Genomic DNA, 15,764 nt, shown 5'->3' on the forward strand with positions numbered 1-15,764 from the left:
GAGCAAAGTGTCCCTGTGTAAGCCCAAGGTTTCAAACAGCCAGCTCATGCACTAAGGACAGATCCTGGTCCCACAGACTGGGTGCCTCCCAAGCAGATCAAGCTATTCAATGATCTCACTTATCCAGAGGGCCTGATCCAGCTGGGGGCTCCACAGCCTTTGGTTCATAATTCATGTGTTTCCATTCTTTTGGCTATTTGTCCCTGTGCTTTTTGCAATCTTGGATTCAACAATTCACACTCTTGCAGACCCTCCTCTTTCTCGAGATCTACATGAACAACCTGGACGACAGTGGGAGTAATGAAGGGCAAGATTTGAGGGAAAGAAAGCTTAGGGGAGCAGGAGATCCCAGCTGGATCAAGAACAGAAAGGGAGAATGAGGAATAACAGACCATGATAAATGAAGACCACATGAGAACAGGAATAGGCAGAGTGCTGGAGAGGTCCCCAGAAATCCACAATGGTATATCCTCTATAACTGTTGGCAATGGTGGAAAGAAAGCCTGATCTGACCTAGTCTGGTGATCAGATGGCTAAACACCCTAACTGTCATGCTGGAACTCTCGTCCAATAACTGATGGAAGTGGATGCAGAGATCCTCAGCCAGGCCCCAGATGGAGCTCTGGTGTCCAACTGTCCAGATTTTTTTTTTTTTAAAGAAAAGAGCTGAGCAAGTCCTGGAGTGTAATCCGGCACATAATGTTCCTCTGTAGTTTCTGCTTCTATTCCTATCAATAGGTTCCTGCCTTGCATAACCTGCCCCAGAATAGAAATTGTCAGCTGGGAAAACTTAATTTTCTCCCCAAATTGGTTTTTTTTTTTTTGCCACAGCTTTTATTACAGCAATAGAAAACAAAATATTCCTCATGTTTGTATGTACATATACGCATGTGTGAATGAATGCCTTTCTACATACTCATATGGTTTTACTGTACATACATATTGATGATCAGTTTTATTCATGATAAGAAATGAAAAACAAGCATCTGTAAAATCAAATGGTTATATGTGTGTTCTTTAAAGACATTCCCCCATCCCGTCAGAATATCCCACAGTGTGTTCTCACCTTTCCTCTTGGATGAGATGAAATGATAAAATATCTCTATGGTAAGATAAGGTGAATTAAACAATACAATCATTTTAATGTGACACTTTGTAAAATTTTACTTGAATACAACAGCTGATCATTGAGTCAGCTTTGGACATCTAGAGTGGTGTAGGTAGCAAGGAAAGAATAGGTCAAGGCTCCAGAAGATGGCAGCTTCTTGTGTTCAGAAGATATTGTAAGGGGAAATGATGGTAAAACACAGGAACATGTACCTAAACAGGAAAATCCAGAGGCTCCATAAAGCACCCAAGCCAGCATTCAGTTTCTAGATTCCTAGCCTTAGGAATCCCTTCCATAATGACAGGATAAAGCTGCTGGTTTTGCTTTCTTGGTGACTTGGTTTCTCTCGTTCCTGAATGTTTAATTCTTTGTTCATCCCAGAAAATGATCTGGACAATCCCTGAAGAAACACCAGCACATCCATTATTGCTGATATGAGTATAATGAAGATTTAGTACTCACTGCCTGCACTGGTCAAAGGACACCCTCACATTCCAAACTCAAAGGTGACAGGATGCCATGAGATTTAAGTATGCTACTCAAATGGTGCACAGTTCAAAACACATGAAATAATTTTGAAATTTTCATTTAATACTTTTCAGCAATAATTGACAGTAGTAACTAAAATAATGATAAACAAAACTCAAGAGGAGCATAACCTATTCCATTGTTTCTTCTTTGTCCTTGGGCAGTATTTTTTTTTTCCAAAAGAATAATGACCTCATTGTGAAGGGCCCCACCCACACAAACATATCTAAACTAGATTGTCTCCCAAAAGCCCTATCTTCAGTATCACTGTACTGGTAACTAGAGATTAAATATTGCACAACACAGACGTTCAATCCATAACAGATAAATCCTTTCATACACATTTAATTTGACCATCTAAAGCATCTAGGACACTAACTGCCTGAAAGAGTAAATCAAGTGTAAGTAACCTCAGGACACAGGCAGCACAAAATGAGCATGCTTACATAAGATTATACTCTTCAGAAGAATCTATCATGAAATACATAGCCAACTAATAACATTTCATCTATAAATTATTTATGCTGAACAAAGAATGCATATAAATTGCTATATTTAAATGTTATGACAAATTGGCCTCTATACCAATGGTTTTATTAGCAATGTGATAAATGTTTTAACTACATTGCATCCTATAATTGTTACTTTCAGTAGGTCAGAGGCCCATTTACATTCTACTTCATTATGATATTCTACATCATGTGGGAAACCAACTTGATTCTCATCATTTCATCTGAATTTCTGGTAATATGATTGTTTCATTTCCTTAAAATATTGTTCTTACTATAGTAAAAATAATCGTGTGCATTGTGGAGGATGTGTGTACATTTTTGTGCATGTGTATTTATATGTGTGACTGTATGTGCAAATGTACACACATGTATTAGTTAAATCAATAAATCAAATTATAGTGGGCTGGATTACAGAATCATCTAAGTATGTGTTTAGAATTATTAAATGTGTGAGACTGGTAAGATCTTAGCTTGGAAGAATATGAATCATTGCTTGCCCCTCGGTTTTACTTTTGAGTAAAGCACAAGAATGTCTGTTTTTATATAACCTTCCATTGCAATATAAAGTTAAGAACTCTTGGCTTATATATAAGGGTTATAATCTGATCTGCGAAGTATAACTACTTTCTAGGTTTTAGATTATTCAAACAAATACTAATTTCAACACAGAAACAGCACTTAATTTACATGGTATCTTTTCAGTCACAGCTCTCAAATCACCACACAGACCTACCTACTACATTCCAAAGCTACTCCCATTACTTGTACCTCCAAGATAAACTGTTTAACTCTAGATGTAAAGATTTGTTTTTGCTAATTCTTGTATCTATTTGAGTGGAGTTCTACACAATACAGTCTATTGAAGTATGTAATAAGTTTAAAATATTGTAAGCATTTTAGTTTATAATGTGTAATTTAAAACTTTTACTATCTAAGTATTATATGAAATGATTATAAAACAAGAAAATGGCAATATTTTCCTTAGAAAAATAGAAAGACACATATTCAAACTAGAATCATACTAAAAACTTACTATTTATTTCTTTATAAAAATTAGTTCCTCTTTTTCTCTACTAACTTCAAGTTCATTATGTATTCTGGATAGATCTGGTCATGTAAAGAACTTACAGACATTTTCCCCTATTCTGTGTGCTCTCAGCATGTTAATTGTTTATCTAAAGGAGACAAAAGAGAATGTTTGCAGTATGCTCACTACAGAGGAAGGAGAAAAGTTTAAGATAGTGCATGTATTGTGTACCTCAAATTTGACAATATCTAGTCCACAAAGGAATTAAAACACCTCATAAGTGTGAATCAATACTGTATCAATCAAAACTTATCAAGCTGCATGATGTAACTCACACTTGTAAATCCTGAACTGGAAAATAAAAATTCACGGGCAGCTTTGGTCCTATAATGAGTTCAAGACCACCCTGAACTGCAGAGTTAGCTACTTAAAATATGCCCCACAAAAGTAAAGTAAAATAAATATATAAAAAGTAGAATATAAAGGTATGGTGAAATTTATATAGAGAGAAACTTAGTATGGCTCAATTGTTAGCCTATAGCAACATGGATGGATCACTCAAAGGCAACTTCCTAAGGTAGAAAAGCTGGACACCAAAAGAGAGATTGAGTAAAATTCTCCTTTTGTAAAGCTCAAAAGTGGCAAAAACAAATGACTATTTGTCAAAGTGAGAAACAAGAAACCTCCCAAAATGCCACTGAATTCACTTTCTGTTGGCCGTGTACTGATGCACATGTGGTCTACCCTTGAGAGTTGTTTGTTTATATAGGGAGACTCCCTTGGAATGTAGAGTCTGATGAAATTCTGAAGGAAGACCCCAGACTAAAATAGTATGTAAGAACTAAGAACATTTATTATACCACATGCATGTGGGGTGGGTCACTCACCTGCACAAAATGGCACAATGACCCCAAGAGGGACTTGCAAGCTCCATTTATGTATAGCTAAGGCTAGTTTCAGGGACAGTTAGCTAATTGCTTAATATATTTTTAATTGGCTGAGGTTTACTATTTATCATTTTTGGACACCCCACACACAAGCTTGGACATGACTCAGAAGGGGCTGCTGGGTATGTCCTTGAGACACAATGAGGCTGACTTAGACCCTCTGTGTTTATTCTCTCCCTCGACCCTGAATATAAGTGCCTTGTAGATAAACGGCTCTTTGCTGGAAAAGACACCTGTCTGTCCTTCTCAGAGAACTGCAGCCTAAATTCAGTTGTGAAAGATGTAGAGTTTAACCATTTCAGGAAAAATAAATGAATTTTCATCTGCAAGTGGTTATTAATTGGAGACTGATTCTGGGTTAAGGATGGGGGCATGTTCCACTTCTATTTTCAGCTAACTCTAGGATTCCATATGGTCTTAGATGCCTGCAGGCCCTGTGCAGGCTGCATCAGTCTCTGTGAGTTTATATGTTCATCAACCCCGTTGGTTTAAAAAGCCTGTTTTTGTAGTGTTCTATATCCTTTCTGTCTCTTACACTTTATCTGCCTCCTATTCCTCAGGATAACCTGAACCCTGAGAGGAGATATTTGTTGAAGACCAAGGTCTCTTACTCTCTGGATAATCTCTGGCTATGGGTATCTGAGTTTGTTTCCATCTGCTGCAGAACGAAGCAATTTTGATGATTGCAAAGCAAGGCACTGGCCTGTAAGTATGGAAAAGTGTCATTAGAAGTCATTTTATTGCTAAATTTTTGTTTGTTTTAAAAGAATTACTATTTGGTTTTATCCTAAGTTTCTATGCTATCTAGCCTTAGGTCCTTGGTCATCCAAGAAAGCTTAGGTATGAGTTCCATTTCCTGGAGTGGACCTTCAGTAAGATGACACATTGGTTGGTTACCCTCACAAGATATGTGTCACACTTGCACTAGATTATCTTTAAGAATGCCATTGTAGATCAAAGTGTTTATAGCTTGGTTGTTCTTTATGTTTCCACTCTGATAGCGTGCAGAATAACTTACTGTACCAAAGATAGAAATATGTATGAGTGAAGGCTCTATGTAGACACCAGCTCAACTTTTCCATGTTCGATGAGTTGTGTAGATGATTTCTTCACCAATGGGCACTTGCTTTCAGTTTGTGGAGAACAAAATATAGTCTTAGCAACAATCTGGTATGTTTTAAGGTTCCCATGGGACAACTTCAGCCAACAACTTAATTAGGTTTAACCCAATTCCAGTATTTGAAGAATTTTGGTGACAAAAGATGGCCCGTTGAGGCTCTTCCCATTATTTGGCAATGTTACTTAGATTGACTTTATATATGTATATATTTGGGGAAGTTTTTATTTAATTGTTTCCATATTACCCTTCAAATAGCCCTTAATTTTAGTTATCTCTCCCTGTATTGTCTCCATCCCACTGTTTCCCTCTCCTCCCTGCTTCACCTCCCCCATTTGAGCCCCTCTCCTCCACCCATCCATAGCTATCTATTCTACTTTCCTCTCCTAAGGAAGTCTTTCTGTCCCTGACCCCAGTCCCTTATATCTGTCCTCATAGTTCTATGGATTGCAGCTTGGTTACCATTGACTTAACATCTAATGCCCACATCTAAGCAAATATATGTCATATTTGTCTTTCTGGGTCTGGATTGCCTCACTCAGGACAATTTTTCTAGTTCCAACCATTTGCCTGCAAATTTCATGATCTCATTTTTTAACAGCTGAGTAATATTCCATTGTGTAAATGTACCAAATTTTCATTAGCCATTCAACTATTGAGGGACATCTAGGTTTTGATCTGATTTATGGATATTATGAGTAGAGCAGCAGTAAACATGATTGAAAACATGTCTTTGGTAGACTGAGCATTCTTTGGGTATATGCCCAAGAATGACATATTTGGATCTTGAAGTAGATAGATTTCTGTTTGCCTGAGAAAACATCACATCAGTTTCCATAGTGGCTGTATAAGTTTATACTCCCACCAGCAAAGGAGGAGTGTTCCTCTTACTCTGCATCCTTGGCAGCATGAGTTGTCACTTTCGGTTTTGATCTTAGCTGTTAGGACAGGTATAAGATGGAATCTCAAAGTACTTTGATTTGCATTTCCTTGAACCCATATTTAGACACAAGGCAAGTCTCAATGGATATAAGGAAATTGAAATAACATCACATATTAAAGCTGGATATCAACAATAGAAATCTTATAAACTCATAGAAACTGAATAACTTATTGCTAAATAAAAAATAGGTCAAGGCAGAAATTAAGGACTTTCTAGAATTGAAGGAAAACGAATAGACAACATATGTAAACTTATGGGGTATAAAGAGGGTAGTTCTTTGATTCAATTTCATAGCACTAACTACCTATATAAAAAAAAAGGGAGGACAGGGGAATCCGTGGCTGATATGTAAAATTAAATTAATATAAAATAAAAATCTTTATTTAAAAAAATGGAGAGATCTCATACTAGTAACTGAACAACACATCTGAAAAAGCTCTAGAGCAAAAAGAAGAAATGATACCCAAAAAGAATACATGGCAAGAAACAATCCAAGTCAGGTCTGAAATCAATAAAATAAAAACAAACAGATAAAACTAACCAAACAAACAAATAATCAATAAAACAAAGATTTAGTTCTTTGGAAATATCAATAAGACTGACAAACCCTTATCCAAAATAACTAAAAGCAGAGGAAATATCTAAATTAAGAAAATTAGAGATGAAAAGGTGAAATAAAAATAGACACCAAAGAAAACAGAGAATCATAAGGATACACTTTAAAAACCTGTGCTCTACCAAATTAGTGAAGTCTCCAAATAATGGAGGAAGTGGAGCCACAGCTAGCCATCTCTTGTCACCAAAGCTTCCAGTATCAGGACTGGGTTTTATGCTATTGAATTGATGGCTGAAAGGGTCCCATGAAAACTCCAACCACCCAGAACGCTGCCAAGACAATGGCACAAACTGAAAGCAAGGCCCCATTGGTAAAGAAGGATAGATATTCCACCAGAGTCTGCTTAGTCCCGTGAGAATAGGAGCAGAGATCAAGGAAAAGCTCAAACAGGTGATATGTTATAAAGGAATATAAAGGGAATAGGACTTGGCATTGGATATGGAGAAGAGCATGGATAGTGAGGATTTGAAGTTTGCTTACCTACTTCACTGAACTACCTGCTTCTTTCACAGCCTTGGTTGGAGGGTTTGCATGGAATGCCAGATGAATTTGGAGTCTGGAATAATGTCAGGAGTGTGGAGAATGTTTGGAGGAGGAGATCTGAGTAATCCTCTAGAGAAAGGAATACAGAGGATTTAGTCTTCAGTAGGTGGTTTGGGATAGAGCTTGAAATAAGACTGAGGAACTGAATTAGGAGGAGAGAAGGGACAAGTAATGATTAGCAGTTAGCCTTCCTGATTCTTTGGCCTGAGTGGCCTTTGGGTGAGCAGAGAAGGCCTGTTAGAATTGTGGGCTAGGATAAAATGATGAGTTGGGGGAACAAACTTTGGAGGAGAAAGATCTGTGTGACCCATGAGAGACAGAGGCAGGGTTTGGGGTGAGACTTCAGCAGGTAGTCTGCTACAGAGTTGGAGATGACATGGGGAAATGGATATTGAGGACAAAAATGGAGAAATTATGACCCAAAGTTAGCTTATCTGCTTCACTGGCCAAAGGAGAATATGCAAAAATCTTAAATTTTAGTTTAAGTGTGTCATTTGAGTTTCATCAGACATTAAAGCAAAAGTATTTGTAGTTTTATTTTGCTTTGAAAATTTTAAATATTAATATATCATTCCATGTGTGATGATACATACCTATAATCCCAGCACTCAGTTGATAGAAGCCAAATTAGGAGTTTAATATCAGCATTAGCTACATAGCAAGATAGAGGCTAATCTGGGCTATACAAAATCCTTTCTATTCAAAAGAAAACAAAACAACAACAACAAAAAAATTGAATAAAAAAGAAACAATAAAATATACATATGCTTTGAATGTGTATGTGTGCCTGCATGTGTGTGTGTGTTCTTGTGTTTAAAACAAAATTTAATTACCTGTCTTCAGTTTCTCCAAAATATGGACCCTCCCTCCTAAATTTGATATTATTTAAACTATCATCTCACAAAACTCATAAATATTTTCTAGATTTTCATGGTTTTATGTATATTGAAATTATAAAATAAGACAAAGGTGTACCTCAGAATGATAACACATGTGTTTAACATTCTATATAGATAGCTGATAGGGATCATTTATATGATTTATATTTTATATATGATTTATATTATAAACCCATATAACAGCTTTTAGACTTTTAGATTTTGTGGATACACATGATAGTGGCTTTATGTCCTAGAAAAAAGGAAAATAATTATTAAGTTTGTAATTTCAATGCTATTTCTCAGAAAGAATCAAGGAAATATGAATAGGAGATAGCTCTCATAGCCTAGAACATAACATACACCTCTGTTTGGCCACCCCAAAGCTGACTTCAGTCTGCAAGTGTGAGTGGGGTCAGAGATGGCAGAAACCTTCCTTTTCCAGAGGATGTGCTCTTCTCCATCTCCCTACTCCACCATTGCCATCCTGTCCTGCCCATGTGGCATTAGGGGTTCAGGAAACTGACATGGCCAACTTGGAACTTTGGTAGCTGCTTTTGCTAGAAGTAATAAAGTCATTTTATCTTCAACCTTGTAGCTTTGTGTATATTATCAGCATCTGTAAAACGTTTAACCTATTTTACTAGTTTTGAGTAGGTCAAAATCATGGACAATACACAGCTTTATATAAGCACAAACGATGTAAGACTTACTCTGTTAGTGTTATGAATCTTGCAAGAATAATCCCTTAGTGTGATGTAGAGAAGAGAAATCCTGTCAGTGTCTACTGTCATGTTCTGATGAACAGGAATAATGCAACAAGATGATTTTGCAGGTATATGGGTATTTCCACAGGCGCATCAATTTAATTTCAATACTTATTTTTCTTGGATTAAAAACAAGTCTTAATGAGCATAATAGTTATTTTTTATATCTTCCTCTGAGCATAACATGATCATTTTATTTCCATAGTAGAGTAGTGATGATCTTAGTCTGGTAGTCATGGCAACTAATTGAGCAGAACAATACAGAAGTAGTCACCACTATCATAGCAGTTATTGGGCATTGACACCTCTTAGTAGATGAAGGTTTCCTGTAATCAGAGCCATTACATCTTCCTGACAACCTCCCTTTATCAGTAAAATTTTGGAGGACACCAGAATGTACAAGTGAAAGAATGTCTGAAATGGGACTTCATGATGTACCTATCACGTTGTCATCCATGTCAGGGTGGTATTCCACAGTGACATAGCATGTAGACAAAGATGCTGCCAGCCGCCACGATGACAAGCAAGATATAAGGTACAGGTAAGCCACAAGCCCTGTGACAACTTATAAACTAATAGAAATAAATTAATTTAAGATATAATAACTAGATAACAAAAAGCCTACTGCAGCCACACAGTTAGTAAACAATGTAAGTCTCTGTATGTTGACTTGGTTGAGTCTAAGCGACTATGAGACTGACAGATAAGAGAGATTTATGATGACTGTGGGCCAAGCAGGACTGGAGCAAACTCCAGCCACACATGTGTCTTGTATCCATGTTTCTCTAAGTTCTGCCTCACCCATGTACTCTAAGAAAATCCAATGAATTCATAGGGTCAACAAATTGGACTTCTGTGGATACATGACTTTAATCTGGCCTCTGTGTCCTATGTGGAAGGGATAGCTGTGTCCTTGCAATTCCTCAAGATCAGTCAATGCAAGAGCCACAAAGCAGAAGCCTTATAATAGAGAAATCTAAGCCAAGTACTGTAATGGCAAAGGTATGGTTATTAGATTTTAATGGAGAAGAGGGACTTAATAAGGAGGCATTGAGTCAAACTGTCCTGACCAGAGGTTATTTTTTTTTTATTTATTATATTTTTGTTTTAATTTTACACATCAGCCATGGGTTCCCCTGTCCTACCCCTCCTGCCCCCACCCCCACCCTCTACCCATCCCCTCCCCTCCATTCCCATCTCCTCCAGGGCCAAGACTCCCCTGGAGATTCATTTAAAACTGGTGGATTCAGTACAGGCAGGTCCAGTCCCCTCCTTCCAGGCTGAGCAAAGTGTCCCTGTGTAAGCCCAAGGTTCCAAACAGCCAGCTCATGCACTAAGGACAGGCCCGGGTCCCACTGCCTGGGACAGAGGTTATTAACTATAAGGGAGGCAATAAGGTAGGTTTCTAAAGTAAGAAACTTGAGTCCACCAGAGATAAGTGTCTGCTTTTAAAGTCTTCTGAAAAGAGTGGATGTCCTGAACCACAAGAAAACAAACTTCATTAGTATGTGACATCAACTAAGGCCACCTTTGTCATTCGGCCTCAGATTCCTGGATAGCATAAAAAGGGGGGATGGGTGAGAACTATAAGGGCAGGACAAAGGGCATTTGTGGACTCAGGCCACTAAGGCTCTTCCAAGCAGTTCACTGGAGGGCCTGTGTTGCAGTGATGAGAAGAGTCCTGCTATGTTCTTTGTCTGCTAGCCTCTCTACTCATTGACAAAAATATTTTTCATGTATCTTATAGAATAAAAGGAATGGCTTATTTTTAATTTCTTTGTTCAACTTTATTTTCCATGACCAGAGCAGTGCTTTTCCTCTGTATTTTTTCCATGTCCTGGGTGTAATTTCTCCATACATAAAAATGAATTCTCTGCATTAAATTTAATTGACTTAATTTCTCAGATACTAAATTCCTTTAGTAATTGCAAGGTGCTTTGCACCGTTCTGAATTTCTGAGTCCTTCATTTGTTCTCTGGGGTGCAGCAGTAAAATGGACTGCTAAGTGGCTCTCACAGTCTCCACCTGAACTGTAGGTTTTGTGAATTGATGTACCTGGAAATGTAGTCAGTGCTCCACTTGCTGGAAATATGAATCGTGATTAAAGTCAGCATGTGATTGATGTCACTAATGTCCAGTTGATTAGGGTATCAGAGACTTTGAAAGGATATTTAGTCTATGGATAGCATTAAGGTGAAATGTTTCTCTTACTTTCTTCTTAGAAAATTGTTCTAATTTTTCTTGCCACCTTCAGCTATGTGTGTTTTATTAACACACAGTATATACTTCAGATCCTTGAATATGTTCAACTGTGAATAATGCAATATAACCTACACTATTAGAGAATGTGGACCTGATAAAATGTATGCTCTTTGTGTGTGTGTGTGTGTGTATGCATGTGGTATGTGTGTGTGTGTGTGTGTGTGTGTGTGTGTGTGTGTGTGTGTGTGTGTATGATATGTATATGTGTGCGTATGTCTGAGTATATGCACACATGCCATGGCATATGCATGGAGGTCATAGGATAACCTATGACATCAGTCTTGACCTTACACTTTACTTAAAACAGCATCTTCTGTTTTTCACTGTGGTGATCTTCAGCCAGGCTAACTGGCCAATGAACTTAAGGAAATTCTCCTTTTTCTGTCTCACGTGTCTATGTAAGGGCACTTGGATTATATGTCTGCACTACCAGGTCCATATTTTATTTGAGTCCTGAGCATCTGAACTTGGGTCCTAATGGTTCCACATCAAATACAGTAACTGCTGAAACAGCTCTCCAACCCTTATTATTTAGTCGTATGTACTTTTTAATTCTATTGCATTTGCTTTATGTCTAGATTGGCAGCTTAGTATTTCTAAAGCTGGCAATGCTATAAAATATGTAAAGATAAATATAAATATTTTCATTCAGGTTAATCAATTTGTACATGTCATAATATTCTGTTCTCTGGGTTTTTTGAAACATCATTACTTATGGACAAGTCTCTTTATTAGTCGTTTTGAATATTTGAGACTAACTTCAAAAGTCTAAGAAAACTAACATCAAGATCATATTGGCTAGTTATATTTCCACTTGACATAAGCTAGAGTTATTTGGGGAAAAGGACTCTCAATGAGAAAATCCCTCCATTAGTTTGGCCTTTAATAGAATCTGTCTGTTGAGCATTTTCATAATCAATGATGTATGTGGGTGAGCCTGCCTACTGGGGGTGTTGCCACATGTGGGTAGGGAGTCCTTAGTTGTATAGGTAATTAGGCTGACCAAGCTATGCAAGTCAATCAGTAATCAGAGTTCCCTTAGGGTTGCTGCTGAAGTTTCTACCTGCAAGTTCATACCTTGACGTAGTCCTGACTTCTCTCAGTTACTGAATGGGACCTGAGAGTTGTATGGTGAAATAAGTAATTTTCTCCCCAAATTGCTTTTGGGCAGAATGTTTTGTCACAGTAGTATAAACCCTAGTATAAATGGGACAATAATCTCATTAAGTCTGTATTTTAAAATTATGAAAGTATAAAAAAGGAAGATTCTGTTTAGTTCTATAGCCCATTTCTTAATTGGACTGTTGGGCATTTTGTTGTCTAATTTCTTGAGTTCTTTATATATTCTGGATATCAGCCCTCTGTCAGATGTGGGGTTGGTGAAGACCTTTTCCCATTCTGTAGGCTGTCTCTTTGTCTTGTTGACCGTGTCCTTTGCTCTACAAAAGCTTCTCAGTTACAACAGGTCCCATTGATTGATTGCTTCTCTCAGTGTCTGTGCTACTGGTGTTATATTTAGAAAGTGATCTCTGGTGCCAATGCATTCAAGACTACTTCCTACTTTCTCTTCTATCAGGTTCAGAGTAACTGGATTTATGTTGAGGTCTTTGATCCACTTGGATTTAAGTTTTGTGCACAGTGACAGATATGGATCTATTTGCAGCCTTCTACACATTGACATCCAGTTATGCCAGCACCATTTGTTGAAGATGCTTTCTTTTTTCCATTGTACATTTTTTGCTTCTTTGTCAAAAATTATATGTTCATAGGTGTGTGGGTTAATGTCAGGGTCTTCAATTTGATTCCATTGGTCCACATGTCAGTTTTTATGCCAGTACCAAGCTCTAACAGTCGTGCTGGAACTCTCATCCAATAACTGATGGAAGTGGATGCAGAGATCCTCTGCTAGGCCCCAGGTGGAGCTCCAGGTCTCCAATTGTCGAGAAAGAGGAGGGATTGTAAGAACATGAATTGTTGATCCCAAGATTGGAAAACCACAGGGACAAATAGCCAAACGAATGGAAGCACATGAATTATGAACCAAAGACTGTGGAGCCCTCAGCTGGATAAGGCCCCCTGGATAAGTGAGACAATTGAATAGCTTGATCTGCTGTGGGACCGGGTCCTGTCCTTAGTGCATAAGCTGGCTGTTTTGAACCTTGGGCTTACACAGGGACCCTTTGCTCAGCCTGGAAGGAGGGGACTGGACCTACCTGTACTGAATCCACCAGTTTTAAATGAATCTCCAGGGGAGTCTTGGCCCTGGAGGAGATGGGAATGGAGGGTAGGGGATGGGTAGAGGGTGGGGGTGGGGGCAGGAGGGGTAGGACAGGGGAACCCATGGCTGATGTGTAAAATTAAAACACAAATAAAATAATAATAAAAAAGGAAGATTCTAAATATATGTACAATAGAGTTCTGTGAGAAGACAAGCCATACATTCCCATTGTCATACAGATGCAATATATTTATAAAATAATTGAAAGAGTAAGAAGAATTTAAATCTATGTTCACATTGTCAGCACCCCTGGTATTGGTGTGCTATTTGGGTTTTTTTTTTTTTTTTTTTTTTTTTTGAGCTGAGGATTGAACCCAGGGCCTTGCACTTGCTAGGCTAATGCTCTACCACTGAGCTAAATCCCCAACCCCTGTTTTGGTTTATTTACACAAATTTTATTTCATCTAGAGAGACACATGTACAGAGATAGGTAGATGATAGATAGATAGATGATAGATAGATAGATAGATAGATAGATAGATAGATAGATGATAGATAGAAGAAAAGAAGGAGAATGGAAGAGTAGGAGAAGCACAGTGTTTATGACTCATTATTGTATTTTAGGTGACAGAATTACTTCCTGTATAAATGACACATGTATCAGGAATCATGAATAAGAGTATTTCATGTTAAGTTCAAAACAGTAACTCTTTATGAAGTATAATTAGTTTGTGTTATTGATTACAAATTTTTGCTTTTAGATAAATTGTTGAAAATATAGTAACAAAACATAATTCAAAAAACACCAAGATAGACTGTTATTAGAGATTTGCCTGTCACTCAAATTTTGTAGTAAGAAAATCCCAGAATGGAAGATCTTCAGTTCACTGTAAATTTTGCAGCTGTGGTGTTACATCAATAAACATCTGTTAAGGAAAAATTATTTCTGGTCAAGAGAATAACTATTTTCTCCTGGTTGGAGACCTAATGTTCTAGTTATGTTGGTCAATAACCTGGCCAGGGTATTACCTCTTAGGAAGGACAAACCATGTCTAGGAAGGTGTTTCCACCTCAAGCCATGCTAAAGCCATAGGTATAACACTTTCCTCTTTAATAGGATGCTGTACTTTTTCTTACCAGCATTTCCACCTCCAGCATAATTTCTTTTATTTTTTCATTTAAATAAATTTCATAACATCTATTTTGATCAAATTTTTCTATTCCCTCAACTCTGCAATTAGCTCTCTACCCAGCCAACTCCCTCCCACCAATAATGACCCATGAAAATATAAACAAACAAGCAAAATGAAATAAAAAGAAAAAAAGAAAAATCATACAAAAGACATAAAATATGTTTTGTTTTGTCAAAACAAAAGCAAAATAAAACAAAAAATATCTGTAAAAATACTATTGTGCATACTATCACAGTCTCTGTGAGTGAATATGAGTATCAGTCCTATTGTATACGGAAGACATTTTTCCTGGCAGTCCTCTGGCTATCATAATCTTTCTACTGCCTCTTCCACATACATCCCTAAGCCTTGAGGGGGAGGCTTGATGAAGACATCCCATCTGGAACTCAATTTTCCAAAGATCCTCACTCTATGCACTTTGCCTACTTGTAGATATTGTTATTAATTACCATTTACTACAAAAAGAAGCTTCTTTGATGAATGCTGTGTGGCACAATGACCTTTGGGTACAGAAATATATGATTTGTAGTCATTTTATTACTTTGTTCCTGTAGCAGCATAATAGTAGTATGTTTTTGTGAGTCCCATGACCAATGTAGACTCAGGTTCTTGCCACCCAATCATTGTCAGGAATTCAATCTTATAGAGTAGGCCTTCATACCTGATCTCAAATTTACTACAGAGATATAGTAATAAAAGCATCTGATAGAAGGCTATTAATTACAATGTATAAAGACCTAAAATTCTGGGGACCTCTCTAGCACTTTGCTTCTTCCTGTTCTCATGTGGTCTTCATTTATCATGGTCTGTTATTCCTTGTTCTCCCTTTCTGTTCTTGATCCAGCTGGGATCACCTGCTCCCCTAAGCTCTCTTTCCCTCGAAACTTGCCCTTCATTACTCCCACTGTCATCCAGGATGTTCATGTAGATTTCATCCATTTCTCTGTTATTGGGCGATCCCTGTGTCTTTCCTAGGGTCCCATTTTCTAGGTAGCCTCCCTGGAGTGGTGTAGCAGTCTAGTCATCTTTGTTTTACATCTAATATCCTACTATGAGTGAGTACATACTATGTTTGTCTTTCTGAGTCTGGGTTACCTCACTCAGG

Source organism: Onychomys torridus, chromosome 13 (genome assembly GCF_903995425.1).
Source record: "Onychomys torridus chromosome 13, mOncTor1.1, whole genome shotgun sequence".
In the NCBI taxonomy this organism is placed as follows: Eukaryota; Metazoa; Chordata; class Mammalia; order Rodentia; family Cricetidae; genus Onychomys; species Onychomys torridus.